Raw genomic sequence first — 14,887 nt, forward strand, 5'->3', positions numbered from 1 at the left:
AAAGTGATACTGGCAATATCTTTGCTTATTCAGACTTACAGAGGTGTTGGGGCTCAGAAAAATGATACCCTAAAATATGGCGCTTTGACATGCTGAGTGCTTTGAACTAAGAGAGATTGGAAGGCCTCAGAAGCAGCCTCAATCCAAGTCTTTCTTACCTACTGCCCTGCTGTCTCTCACCCTGACGCTCCCGCAAACTGCGTCATAGAAGCCAGAATTCCAGATCACCCCATTTCTGCACCTACAGAAGCTTCTTCACACTGACCAAACTCAGAAGGGATTGAAGTGTAAAGCTAAATGCCAGTAACGGATGTAAAACCATCACGTGGCCTGGAACACAGGTATTGTGGTGACAAACATTTTCTCCTTTAGGCAGATGTACAGTGGAAGTCAAATTAGAATTAAAACAGAGATGTTGGAGTCCAGAGAAGTTGCCTATAACTCCTCACTCTGCCACTTACGGACTCAGGGATCTTGGGCAAGTTACCTGATCTGTACCTGTTTTCACATTCAAAAATGAGAACACCTAGCTCATAGGGTTGTTATGAGGCTTAAATGAGGCAGTGCATACAAAACAGCCCAGCACGTGGCCCTTAGCAAGCACTTGCTATAATAATGGTAAACAGTATTAACTAACATTACCTTATTAACATCATTCATTCCATTAATGGTCATTGTCAGCTGGTTTTTTCCTGCTTCTGGCCCAGAAAGAATTATGCCTTTAGCACATACCTGGGCTTATCCGCTGTGTGTTGACTTTGTAATTTAACTCAGCAGAATTTTGGAGAAGTCTACTTTGCTAACCCTTAGCTTGCACATAGAGGTCAACATTATCATTTATCATTTTTATTGTCTATTTTTGTTATGATCTTGATCCTCTAGAAAATCACTGTTCAGTGTGGTAGCCACTAACCACATGTGACAATTTAAATTCAAGTCAGGTAAATTTAATTTCTGCAATTCCTATTGTTTATATCAGCAAGGAGTATTATATTTTGTTAAAGTTTTTTATACACCAGTGGAGATAATTATATGATTTTCACCATAACTTTACCGACATGGTGCATTATAGGGACAAATTTTCTAATTTTTAACCATTTTATATTTCTAGGTCAAACCTATGTCAAAAGACACAATTAGAAGAAATATAGTTTAAAAATCTGATTGACTGGCCGGGCGCGGTGGCTCACGCTTGTAATCCCAGCACTTTGGGAGGCCGAGGCGGGCGGATCACGAGGTCAGGAGATGGAGACGACGGTGAAACCCCATCTCTAATAAAAATACAAAAAAAATTAGCCGGGCGTGGTGGCGGGCACCTGTAGTCCCAGCTACTCGGAGAGGCTGAGGCAGGAGAATGGCGTGAACCCAGGAGGCGGAGCTTGCAGTGAGCCGAGAACGCGCCACTGCACTCCAGCCTGGGCGACAGAGTGAGACTCAGTCTCAAAAAAAAAAAAAAAATCTGATTGACTTTTGTTTACCATTTTAGAATCAGGCAGCATTTCTTTCTATAGAATGAGTGCCCAACTAGGCATGACAGAACAGTTGGTTTTTGGAAGGTGGGAACAAGGAAACAGAAAAAAGTGGGTTGGTTACCAACAGGTTACTTCAGTTTATTTTTTCATTTAAGGGTTAAAGCAGAAGAAACTTTCTTATGACACTGTCTGAGGTTGACTGGGCCCTCTCTGATTGGTTGCTGTGAATCTCCTGTTTTCAGGAAAAACAGCTCTGTTTGTGGATCTACCTGATTTCTTCAAGTTTCAGTTTGATTCTGTGGCACTTATCATGAGTGGCTCCATTTTGGTTTGGTTTGTTGGGGCCTAAAGCAGGAGCTCAGTCCCGAACACTGGCTTCCCATAATTTTGTTTAACACCTAAACAAAATAATCCAATTGGTCATTATTCATTATTTTAAAATGTGCTGTTAGATTCTCTTGGTAACTTTTTTGACTTTTGCGTCAATATTCATAAGTAAAATTGGTTTGATTCTTTATTTGTATTTATTCGTTAGTGTTATTCTTGCGTCATAAGAAGAATTTGGAAGTTCCTAGTCTATATTTCAGAAAGTTAGAATTATCTGGACTTTGAAAAGCTCCCTCTTTGAACTATCTGGGTACAGTAGTTCTTTAAAGAGTTGATGTCTAATAACATCCTCTACCTTTACGGAAATTGGTCCAATATGGTGCGTCAATGTCTACGACGGTCCATTTTGCTTAATCGTATTTTCCTAAGAAATTATGCACTCCATCTACATTTTAAAATTTATTTTATATAAAGTTGTGCAAAGTAAGCTCTCATGGTTTTTGTTCAATACCCTGTGTTTCAAGGACTAGTGTTGGGGCTCAGAAGATAATATGCCAAAGTGTGGCTCTTAGAAGCAGCCTCAGAACCAAGTTCTCTCTGAACTTCTTCACTCCTGGCTCTCTCCCCTCATTCCCCACTAAACTGAGCCATAGAAATCAGAATTCTTCTTCCCCAAGTTGGGTCATAGAAACCAGAATCCCTCTTGCCCAAAGCAAGCCAACAAATCCTAGAAATATTACTCTACCCTTCCCCCACCTTTCCATAAAGAAATTCTAACCTACCTTATCTGACAGTAGATTATAAGACCCTCATTCCAGAAGGGTTCCTGCCCTACATCCAGGAGGAAGAAATGCTACCCAGTGAGGTGAAGAAGAATCGCAGCAGGGCTTGCTGCGTTTTCCCCATCAGTTTACTATTCTTACATCATACCTTTTTTGTCCAATCACACTGGTAGCTTTCATTGAACCAAAGTATAAAAATAGACAGCTTTCTCTGGGTCTTTGGGTCTTTATTTCTGAAGTGTCCTGTGTCACCTAAAATTTTAATTACATAAATTTGTTATGCTTTTGTCCTTTAAACTGTCTTTTGTTATTGGAGTGTTGGCCATGACTTTTACGATGAGTGAGGAAAGGTATCACAAATTTCTGCCCCTGCAGTAGTTTCCCCATGACATTTCTTATTTTGTGTATTTGTGGATTTTTCAGTTTTTCCATAGTTAAGTTAGATTTTGGTTTGTATATTTCTCTGCTTTTTTCAAAGGTTTTTCTGTTAATTTCTGTTTTAACCCATATTTTTTTAATGCTTTCTTTATATAGGATTTTCTTTTTCTTGCTTTTTGAATTGGAAGTTTAGTTCCTTTACTTTTATTCTCAAGTATTTAATAATAAATATTGGTTATTATGTAATGAATTAAGTATTTAATATTTTATTATATAATTTATTAAGCATTTAATAATAAATATCGACTTTTTCTCTAAAAATTTATTTCTTTTAATAGGTGAATCAACTCCATTTTAACTGTGAAATGTAGTGGTTATATCACATTTTCATTCTTGAAACTGAAAAAAAAATTTGCAATTAAGGTTTCCATTTCTGCTTAAACCCAAGCTTGTTTGTTAGAGATATTTTTCATTTCTAAGTTGAAGGGCCTTGTTAAATGTTTGTTACTGTGGGAGAACAGAATATACCACCCCAAAATATGACTCTAGGAGACCAGAATATGCCACCCCAAAATAAGCCGTTTAGCATGATGATTATTTTGAGCTGATTATTTTGAGAAACTGCAGACAGAGGAAAAGCTCCAAAAACAGGGTAGAAGTTACCCTTTTGTAGAGGAAATCTACATGTACAAAGGAAACCTTCATTTGTAAGAGTGTCTCCATCTGTACCAGGAAGAGGAGAATCACTAGAGAGTCTTCTCAATGGAGAAAGCATGGACTTGATCTGCATAACATACTTTACCCTCGTTTGACAAGCTTGTCCTGTGCACTTACCCAAAAATGGCCTTTCCCACTCCATTCTTTTTTTGCTCAATAGACTTAAGGTATTAAAACCTGAATTCACAGTGATATGACTTGGCTTTGTGTCCCCACTCAAATGACATCTTGAATTGTAATCCCATAATCCCCACCTGTCATGGGAGGGACCTGGTGGGAGGTAATTGAATCATGGGAGAAGTTTCTCTTTGTGCTGTTCTCATGATAGTGAGTTCTCACGAGATCTGATCGTTTTATAAGGGGCTTCCCCTTTCACCCAGCACTTCTCTTTCCTGCCACCATGTGAAGAAGGATGCGTTTGCTTCCCCTTCGGCCATGATTGTAAGTTTCCTGAGGCCTCCCCAGACATGTGGAACTGTGAGTCAATTAAACCTCTTTTCCTTTAGAAATTATCCAGTCTCAGGTATGTCTTTATTAGCAACATGAGAACAGGCTAATACACACAGCCACCACTTTGAGATTTACTCATTTCTCTGGGTATCTCCTGTGAACCCAAAAAGTATCTGGGACAGGTCTCAATCAATTTAGAAAGTTTATTTTGCCAAGATTAAGGACGCACCCATGACACAGCCTCAAGAAGTCTTGATGACATGTGTTCAAGGTGGTCGGGGCAGAGCTTGGGTTTATACATTCTAGAGAGACGTGAGACATCAATCAATATGTGTAAGATGTACATTGGTTTGGTCCAGAAACGCAAGACAACTCGAAGGAGGGGCTTCCTGTCATAGGTAGATGAAAGTCAAACAGTTGCATTCTTTTGAGTCTTTGATCAACCTTTCTCTGAATACACAATTTACATGTGAGAGGAGTGTAGAAGAATAGTCACTTATGCCTTAGACTGCCTCAGGGAATCTGCATTTTTCCATGATCAATAGGGTAGAGGAAGCAATCAGATATGCATTTGTCTTAGGTGAGCAGAGGGATGATTTTGAGTTCTGCGGTTTGTCCTGCACCTGTGAAGATAAGCTATCAATTTACATTGCCAAAGTGAAATTCCAAAGAACTCTTTCAGGGGAATTACTTTGTGGGCAAATTGTGAGGGAGGTATGTAGCTTATCTTTGTAGCTATCTTATTTTGGAATAAAATGGGAGGCAGGTTTGCCTGATGCAATTCCAGGCTTGACTTTTCCCGTTGGCTTAGTGATTTGGGGGGTCCCAAGATTTATTTTCCTTTCACATTCCCATGTTTACATGAAGTATACTTGCTAATTAATTTATTTTTCTCCTCTTAATCTCTTTTTTGTTATAGGGACCCATTCCAACTAAGAACTATTAAAGATAGAGAGAAAATTATATTTTCCTCCTCTACAGTATTAATGTCTTACTGGAATGTGTTGTGATCAGAGAAGATTGTTTATATTATATCTATTTCATAGATGATTGACATCCCTTTGTAACACAGTGTGGATAATCTTCATGAATGTTCTTTGTGCTCCTGAAGAGAAGGTATGTTCTATAATATTAAGGTTTCAAGTTTTACATATATCCATAGATTCTACCTTAGTGATTCTGGGCTCTTTTTGTTTTTTAGGTCTGTAAATATTTAAGTATTTTCCATTAGCTTGTTCTGCCTTGGACTGAGAGTTACACATTCAAATCTCTCATTATTTGTGTGCTTCTGTCAATTATTAGTATAGTTTCTGCTTCATGAAGGTGGTTGCTATTTTACTGGTGTATAGATCATGATAACTATTAAATCTTCATTCTGAAGTTTGAACTTTATCATTTTTAATTGTTTAATAGTTTTCCCCTGAACTCTACTGTTTTCTATAGGAATCATAACATTTTTTTCTTAATGTTTATATTTGTCTGGGTTACCTTTGCCTAGACCTTTATTTTTAACCTTCCTAAATAACTTTATTATAGGTATGTCTCTCGTATGCATCATAGAATTGGTTTTGTGAGGCACTTTTGAAAACTTTCTTTTAATAGGTGAATCAAGTCCATTTATACTCATTGATGTGACTGGTATATTTGGTCTCAAGTCTGTAATCTTTCCTAACGTTATCTTTAGCATGTGTATGACATTATGTATTTACTGTGTTTTTCTCTATATGTGATCTGTTTCACTGGATTATTTCTATCCCTTTTAGAAATTAAAAAAAAAACTAAAAGAAAATTGGCAAGTGGTACTGGTAAACGAAAAAATAAATAAATTTTTTTTTAGAGATGGGTCTTGCTGTGTTGCTCAGGCTGGTCTCCAACTCCTGGCCTCAAGTGATCCTCCCACATCAGCCTCCCTGGTGACTGGGATCCTCCCGCCTCAGCCTCCCTGGAACTGCCACACCTGGCTTTTTACATTTTTTAATTGCTTTGTTAAATTGAGATGAAATTCAGATAACATAAACTTAACCATCTTAGGAGGGTGATGTCAGCAAGGTGACTTAGTAGGAGATACCAGCCTTCATCTCCTCAAAAAAGGCAACAATTAAGCAGCTATCCACAAATGAAAAAAGCCTTTGGAGGGCTGAAGGGTCCAATTAAGAATGTGCCCAGCAACACAGTGGAACAATGAATGGAGAATGACCCCCACTGAAGGATCACTGGAGAGATGGCCTAGCTGTGGCACATCGAGATGGCTAGGAACAAAGAAATTGGAAAGAGCCATCATTCAGCCATGCAGTGGATTCTGTCACAGCCCCCAGTGGCCTGCTCTGCAGAGGACAGCAGAAGCTTCCTCCACTGATGTAACCAACAGCCATCACTGCCATGAACTCCTCAGAGAGGGAGATGCTGCTCTTCACCTTCCCACAGAAATTAGACACTGTTGTGTCACTGGGGACCAGGACTGCCACCCACCCCTCCAACCCTCTACCCATCCCGGACCCCAGAGCTGTGGCTGCTCTGTGCACACCATGCTCCAGACCCCACCTCCACCTCTGCAACGTGAACTCTTGTGCCTCAGACATCAGAGACAATGCCACAGCAAGCATACCCCAGTCCCTGGAGCCCCCGGCCCCATGACAGCTCTGTGAACACCTGCACCACAGACACTGGAGCCGCCACTCCAACAGGCATGTCCTTGGAGCAGCAGTAGCGCTGTTCATGCCTGCACTCCAGAGTCCAACTTCACAGCCACTGTAAGAGTACCCACACCTTGCATACTGTTGCCAATGAGGCAGTGAGGACTCCTGCACCCAAGATGCTAGTGCCACCACCACAGCAAAGCTTGGAGCTGTCGTCCCCCTACACACGCCTGCACTCATGATTCCAGCTCCATGGCCATTCCACAGGCACCATTCATTGACACCAATGCCACTGCTGCTGCCATAAAAAGATTTTCCTCCAAGATCAGGAACAAGACAAGGATAGCCACTCCTACCACTTCCATTCAACAAAGTAGTAGAAGTCCTAGCCAGAGGAAACTGACAAGATAAAGAAATAAAAGGGATCCAAATAGGAAAGTAGAATTTAAATGTTTTTTTTTTTTTTTTTGCAGATGATATAGTCTTAGATATAGAAAACCCTAAAGACCATCATAAAACTGTTAGAATTAATAAATAAATTCAGTAAAGTTGCAGGATGCAAAAGCAACATAAAAAAAATCAGTTGTGTTTCTGTACACTAAAAACAAACTATCTGAAAAAGAAATTGTAAAAAACTATCCAATTTACAATAGCATCAAAAAGAGTAAAATACGTAGGAACAAATTAAACCAAGGAAGTGAAAGATCCGTACACTAAAACCTGTAAAACTTTAGTGAAAGGAATAGAAGAAGACACAAATAAATGGAAGTACATCCTGTGTTTATGGATCAGAATAATCAATATTATCAAAATGCCCATAATACCAAAGCAATCTACAGATCCAATGCAATCCACAGATTCAATGCAATCCCCATCAAAATTCCAAAAAGGCCACAAATATTAACTCTGAATAAGAAGAACAAATCTGGAAGCATCGCATTGCCTGATTTCAAATCATATTGCAAAGCAAGAGTAATAAAAACAGTATGATACTGGCATAAAAACAGCCATATAGACCACTGGAACACAATAGAAACACCAGAAGTGAACCCACACGTATAATTAATCCTTAACAAAGGCACCAAGAAGACACAATGGAGAAAGGATAGTCTCTTCCAACTGGTGCTGGGAACACTGGATATCCAAATGTGAAAGAAAAAAGAAAGAAAAACTGGATCCTTACCTTACAGGGCACACAAAAATTAACTCAAAGTGGATTAAAGATTTTCAGTGTAAGAATATAAACTACATCAAACTAAAAATGTATGCACACCAAGGAAACAGTCAACAAAATGAAAAGGCAATGTTTCTTCCATGGAATGGAAGAAAATAGTCACAAACCATGTATATGACAAAGAGTCAATATTGAAAATTTATGTAACTCAATAGCATGCGAACAAATAGGACAATTTAAAAATGGGCAAAAGACTTTAATAAACATCCCTCCAAAGAATATATATAAATAGCCAAGAGGTATATGAAAAGGTGGTCAATATTAGTAATCATCAGGAAAATGCAAATCACAACCACAGTGAGATATAACCTTACTGTAGTTATAATGGCCATTATCAAAATGTCAAAAGGTAACAAGTGTTGATGAGGATGTGGAGAAAAGGGATCCTTTATACCTTGTCATGGGAAACATTGTGAAGTTTTTCAAAAAATGAAAAACAGAATTACCATTTGATCCAGGAATCCTACTACAGAGTATCTATCCAAAGGAAATGAAATCGGTTTGTTAAAGAGTTATCTGTAGTCCCATGTTCACTGCGACATTATTCACAGTAACTGAGAGATGGAATCAACTTTGGTATCCCTGGATAAAGAAAGAAATTGTGATGTTTACACACACACACACACACACACACGCTCACACACACACAGGAATAATCAACTTAAAAAAAAAAGCAGTGTGGGTGCCAGGTATAGTGGCTCACGCCTGCAATCCCAGCACTTTGGGAGGCCGAGGTGGACAGATCACTTGAGGTAACGAGTTTGAGACCAGCCTGGCCAACATGGTGAAACCTCATGTCTGCTAAAATACAAAAATCAGCCGGGCATGGTGGCACATGCCTGTAATCCCAGCTACTTGGGAATCGCTTGAACCCAGGAAGTGGAGGTTGCAGTGAGACAAGATCGTGCCACTGCACTCCAGCCTGGGTGACAGAGTGAGACTCCATCTCAAAAAAAAAAAAAAAAAAAAAAATCCTGCCATTTGCAACAACGTGGATAAACCTGGAGGACATTATTCTAAGTGAAATAAGCCAGATACAGAAAGACAAATACACATGCTCTCACTTTTATATGAAATGTAGTTATGTAGAACTCAAGGAAGCAGAGTAGCACAGCAGTTATTCCAGGGACTGGGAGGTAGCAAAAATGGGGAGATGCTGGTTAAAGGGTACGATCTTGGAGTTATGAGATGAATACGTTCTGAAGATCTCACGTACAATGTGATGGCTGTGGTTAATAATGTATATGTGAAATTTGCAGAGAGAGTAGAACTGACGTATTCTCACTACAGAAAAAAAGGTAACTATGTGAGGTGATGGAAATGTTATTAGCTTGACAGAAATCATTTCACAATGTACACGTATATCAAAACATCACTTTATATACATTAAATATTTATATATTTTACTTGTCAATTATACCTCCATCAACAAAACTGAAAAAAAAAAAAAAACTAACCATTTTAAAGTAAACGATTGGGTAGTATTTAATCCATTCACCATGCTGTGCAACCACCACCTCTATCTTATTCCAAAACATTTTTTATCACCCAGAGAGAAAACCCTTTACCTATTAAGCAGTTGACAGCCATTTTCTTCTTTCCCACAGCCCCTGGCAACTGCCAGTCTGCAATCTGTCTCTATAGATCTTCCGTTGCTTTTCTGAGTGTGGTAAAATATATATAACGCAAAATATGCCATTTTAAACCATTAAGCGTACAATTCCGTGGCATTGATTACGTTTGCAATCTTGTGCAACCATCACTATTATTTCCAAATCTTTTTCATAATCGCAAACAGAAACTCTATACCCATTAAGCGATAATTCCTCATTCTCTCCTCCCCCCACTTCCTGGTAACTTCTATTCTACTTTCCTTCTCTATTAATTTGCCTGTTCTAGATACTTCATAGAAGTGGGATGATACAGTATTTGTCCCTTTGTGTCTGGCTTATTTCATTTTGCACAATGTCTTCAAGGTTGATCCATGTGTAGCCTGTATCAGAGCTTCATTCCTTTTTATGGTGAAATATACCATATGTACACACCATATGTTGTTCAGCATTCATCTGTTGATGGATACTTGAGTTTTTTCCACTTTGGGGCTGTTGTGAATAATGCTGCTGCTATGAACATTCTCATACAAGTATCTGTTTGAGTCCCAGTTTTCAATTATTTTGGGTATATATCTAAAAGTAGAGTTGTTGGATCATATGGTCATTCTATGTTTAACTTTTTAAGGAACTGCCAGACTGTTTTATACAATGGCTGCACCATTTTACATTCCCCCCAGCAATGTATGAGGCTTCCAGTTTCTCCACATTCTTGCCAACACTTGTTATTTTCTGTGTTCTTGATTACAGCCATCCTAGTAGGTGTGAGGTGTGATCTCATTACGGTTTTGATTTGCATTTCTCTAAGAACTAATAATGTTGAGCATCTTTTCATGTGCTTATTGGCCACTTCTATAAGTTCTTTGGAGAAATTTCTATTCAAATCTTTTATTTTGTTGTTTCTGTTTTTGTTGTTGAGTTGTAGGAATTCTTTATATATCCTGAGTATTAAACCTTTATCCCTTAATCAGATATATAATTTGCAAAAAAAAATTTCTCCTATTGAGTGGGTTGTCTTTTCACTCTCTAGAAAATGCATATTTATTTTTATATTTATGGCATTTTTGATTTTATTCTACTACTGTTCTTTATAAAGATGTCACCCCTCCCCTTTCCTTACTTGCACATATTCTATGTGATTTGTCAGTTGTAAGTCAAATCTTTTAATTCTATTTTCTATTTGGCAATTACTAAACTTATTTGACACTGACTTTCCTCTCTCTCCCTCCTCCCACGTTTTCGGCTTTGTTGTTTCTTTGAATAGGTAAGTTTCATATTATTTCTCCATTCTCGTCTTTATGCTTGTCTTAGTCTTTAAAGATTAATAAATTCAGTGCTCACTAAGAGATGTTTTTTAACGTTTCCATGACTTTCTCTTGGTTGGATAAAGCTCATGTTCAAGTAAATTTCTTAGGTGGGGCTCCCAAATGTTGTACTATGTCTTGCATTTTCAAAACTTTTTCTATACCTTTAATATTGGAAGGACAGTTTAGCTAAATATAAAATCCATTGCTCACATTTTCTTGAGTTTAAAAAAAAACGCTTTACTTTTGTTTTGCTTTGGATGTTGCTGTCAGGCTATCTAATGCCAAGCTGATTTCCTTTTTTATAACAGCTTGGGTTTTAACCTTGAGAACTAAAGGATTTTTGTTCCCTTTATCAAGTCTGATTATTTTACTGAGATATCTCATGGTTGGCTGTTCTGATGCAAAATTTCCAGGTCCACAGGAGATCCTTCCAATATGTATAGTTAGTTCTTCAATTTCAGAAATATTTGTTTGGATTATTTTTAAGTATTAGTGCAGTTCTTTTTCCATTTTCTGAAACTTCAATTATATGTATGTTGAGTCTCTTTTGCTGACCTTCTGTAGCTGTCTTAATTTCTCTTGGATCCCTTCACCTCTTTCTTAATTTTATCTTCTTTGTTTTGGCTATCTTTACTCCTCTATTCAGTGTTCCTTATATTTTTAATCAGTAGTTTTTCTTGTAATCTAAACTTTTGAGATGATTTTCCTTTTTTCCCTTTAGTTTGGTCAACTCTTATTTCACAACTTTTTTTTTTGTATTTCCCAATTTCTTGGAACATCTTGAGATGTCTTTCTTATCTTCAAATGTTTGTTCAAGTCGAGTTATGATTTTTTTTTTTTTTTGATATGGAGTCTCGCTCTGTCACCCAGGCTGGAGTGCAGTGGCGCAATCTCGGCTCACTGCAAGCTCCACCTCCCGGGTTCACGCCATTCTCCTGCCTCAGCCTCTCCGGGTAGCAGGGACTACAGGCACCCGCCACCACTCCTGGCTCATTTTTTGTATTTTTAATAGAGATGGGGTTTCACCGTGGTCTCGATCTGCTGACCTCGTGATCCTCCCTCCTTGGCCTCCCAAAGTGCTGGGATTACAAGCGTGAGCCACCGCGCCCGGCCTGAGTTATGATATTTGATGCTGGTTGAAAGGTGAGTCGTCCCTGCTTTTTGTGGCGGAGGGTGGAGGAGGACTAGAAAACTTTAGTCAAATTCTCACGCTGTGTTTTCTTCTTACAGTAACTTTGTATGTATATCAGCTGTAATTTTCTGTTATTTGAAGTACATTACATTATTTTGGTAGACCAGTAATAACAAGTGATTATTTTAAAGGTAGGTGTAAAGAGTTTGCATGGCTTACTAGGTTTCTTTTTCTTTTCTTTTTTTCTTTTTCATGTTTGTGACAGAGTCTCACTCTGTCACCCAGGCTGGAGTGCAATGGTGTGATCTTGGCTCACTGCAACCTCAGCCTCCCAGGTTCAAGCAATTCTCCTGCCTCAGCCTCCTGAGTAGCTGGGATTACAGGCACCCACCACCACTCCCGGCTAATTTTTGTATTTTTAGTACAGATGGGGTTTTGCCATGTTGGCCAGGCTGGGCTTACTAGGGTTTTTAATTCAAGTACTTTTTTTCTTGGCATAGTAAGGTACAATTTTTTTTAATAAATAATGCTTCTAGGAAGGGAATATTAACTGATTCTGTCATTTCCTTTTTTTCTTTTTTTTCTAAAGGCCCGTTAATTTTTGCCACGTGGTTCTTCCTTTCCTTTCACCAGCAAGCATTCTGCTGCACGTTGCCTGCCCCTCTTCTAGAAGTGGTGCTTTTCGAAAACTGCCATCATGAATTCTGAGCACTTTCAACTCCTTTCCCTGTAAGTCTTCTTTAGCCAGTGCGCTGCTCTACCAGCCTGCAGACCTGTTTTCAGGATTTCTTCAATCAGAGTGGGACTCCATCCCTCTGGGGGTGATTTTTTCAGCATTTTGCACAATTAGCCCCCCACCTGCACCCGGTTACTGTCTTCTCTTTTCTCTGTACTTTCATCTTTACTTTTGCATGAACTTAAAATTGGCTTGGCTCATTTCGGGTATTTCTCTTCCTGGTTACATCTGAATACAATTTTAAGACATTTTTCCCTTGTAGAGAAAAGCACACTGTAAACATATTTGCGGTAGTTTAACTTGTGTTTTTTTGCGGATTTGTATAGTTTTTGTAGGATGTAGGAATGTAGGAAATACTTCAGTTTAGACTGCTGCTATTATTCCATGAGAATCAGGAAGTTTCTGTACCTCAGAGCTTTTATTTATTTATTTATTTATTTATTTTTGAGATGGAGTTTTGCTCTTGTTGCCCAGGCTGGAGTGCAATGGCGCGATCTCAGCTCACTGCAACCTCCGCCTCCCGGGTTCAAGCAATTCTCCTACCTCAGCCTCCCAAGTCACTGGGATTACAGGCATGTATCACCACGCCTGGCTAATTTTTTATTGAGATCCGGCTGGTCTGGAGCTCCTGGCCTCAGGTGATCCGCCCACCTCAGCCTCCCAAAGTACTGGGATTACAGGCGTGAACCACCTCGCCTGGCCACTTTTGTCTTAAGACAAGGGTGTGCAGAACTTACCTCCCAATGTCATTTTTAGTACCAAGTGACTTAATGCATATGGAACTGCTAGCACATGGTAAGTGCTCAGCAAATTTTGTTGTTATTGTTATCCTGATTCATGTTGTGAGTCTTCCCTACTTTGATTGCTGTCATAGGATCCTCATGCATCAAAAGTCCCCTGGCAGGGACAGCTCCTCTGAGTTTCACTTCTAGATTCTCTCTTAGTAGCACATAGACCAGCCCTGTTTTACTTCCCAATTCGAGTTTGACAAGCAGTCATTTTTATCATTTCTCGAAATCCTTTTTGTAATCTTCTGATCTTTTCCCACTGAGAATAAGTGCTTCCTCAAAAGCAATTAATCATAGAAGCAGATGGCGTGGTAATGGTTACAAATGCCTTAGGGGTCCCAGCAGGAAGGCTGGGCTGGTGGCTCCGCCTCTCACTCAGCCTGTGCTGCCTGCATGTGGTCGCTGTGCCATTTGGTATTTTATAAGACTCATTCTTCCAAATGGAGCTGCTTTTCCTTTTTTCTGCTTTGCATTTTTCATTCCCCTTTTCCTGAGGTCTCATTCTTTTCTTGCAATCTCTCTCTCCCTGTTGTTACCATCTGCCCTCTCTTGCACCCTTGACCACAAATAGGTAATGACTCTAGCGTGTGTAATTTGTATGGATAGCTTCCATTTAGAACATCTCTCTTCCCAGACTGGAGTTAATATATGTCCCTCGTTCAGTTTCTTATTTTTTCCAGCTGCACTTACTAAACCATCACCATCTCAGGTACAGACTATATAACATATAACAGAATGTAATGCATATATATATGTAATGCATTCTGGCCATATGACTCACTTAGGATGAGGCACTGGGAAAAAATTGATCCTTAGATCTCAAGCCTTTAATGAACAATGTTCATTCTTGTATCACCCCTCAAGCAATGGCCTGTGCTATGCAAGGGGCAATTGTAGCAACACAGAAATGAAGAACACTCAAGTATTATTGCTCAAGAATACATGAAAGTCATTGCAGTCCAGCTTCCAACTTTTGCACAGGAACTGTTCTTTGTATCTCTATTTCTCTAGTTCTCAAGAGAGTGCCTACTACATAGAGTTGCTGGGCAATGTGGTAGGCTGAATAATGGTCCCCAAAGATATTCAGTTCCTAATCCGTGGAACCTGTGAACGTTATCTCATATAGTAAAAGCACTTTGCAGTTGTGACTAAATTAAGAATCCTGAGATGGGAAGATAGTCCTGGATTAGTTGGGTGGGCCGAATATAAATTCAGGGATCCTTATGAGACAGAAGCAGGAGATCAGAGAGGAAGTGAGACATGCAATAATTAAAGCAGAGGTTGGAATGAAGAAGGGGTCAGAGCCAAGGAATGCAGG

Source organism: Symphalangus syndactylus, chromosome 1, assembly GCF_028878055.3.
Source record: "Symphalangus syndactylus isolate Jambi chromosome 1, NHGRI_mSymSyn1-v2.1_pri, whole genome shotgun sequence".
Classification (NCBI taxonomy): Eukaryota; Metazoa; Chordata; class Mammalia; order Primates; family Hylobatidae; genus Symphalangus; species Symphalangus syndactylus.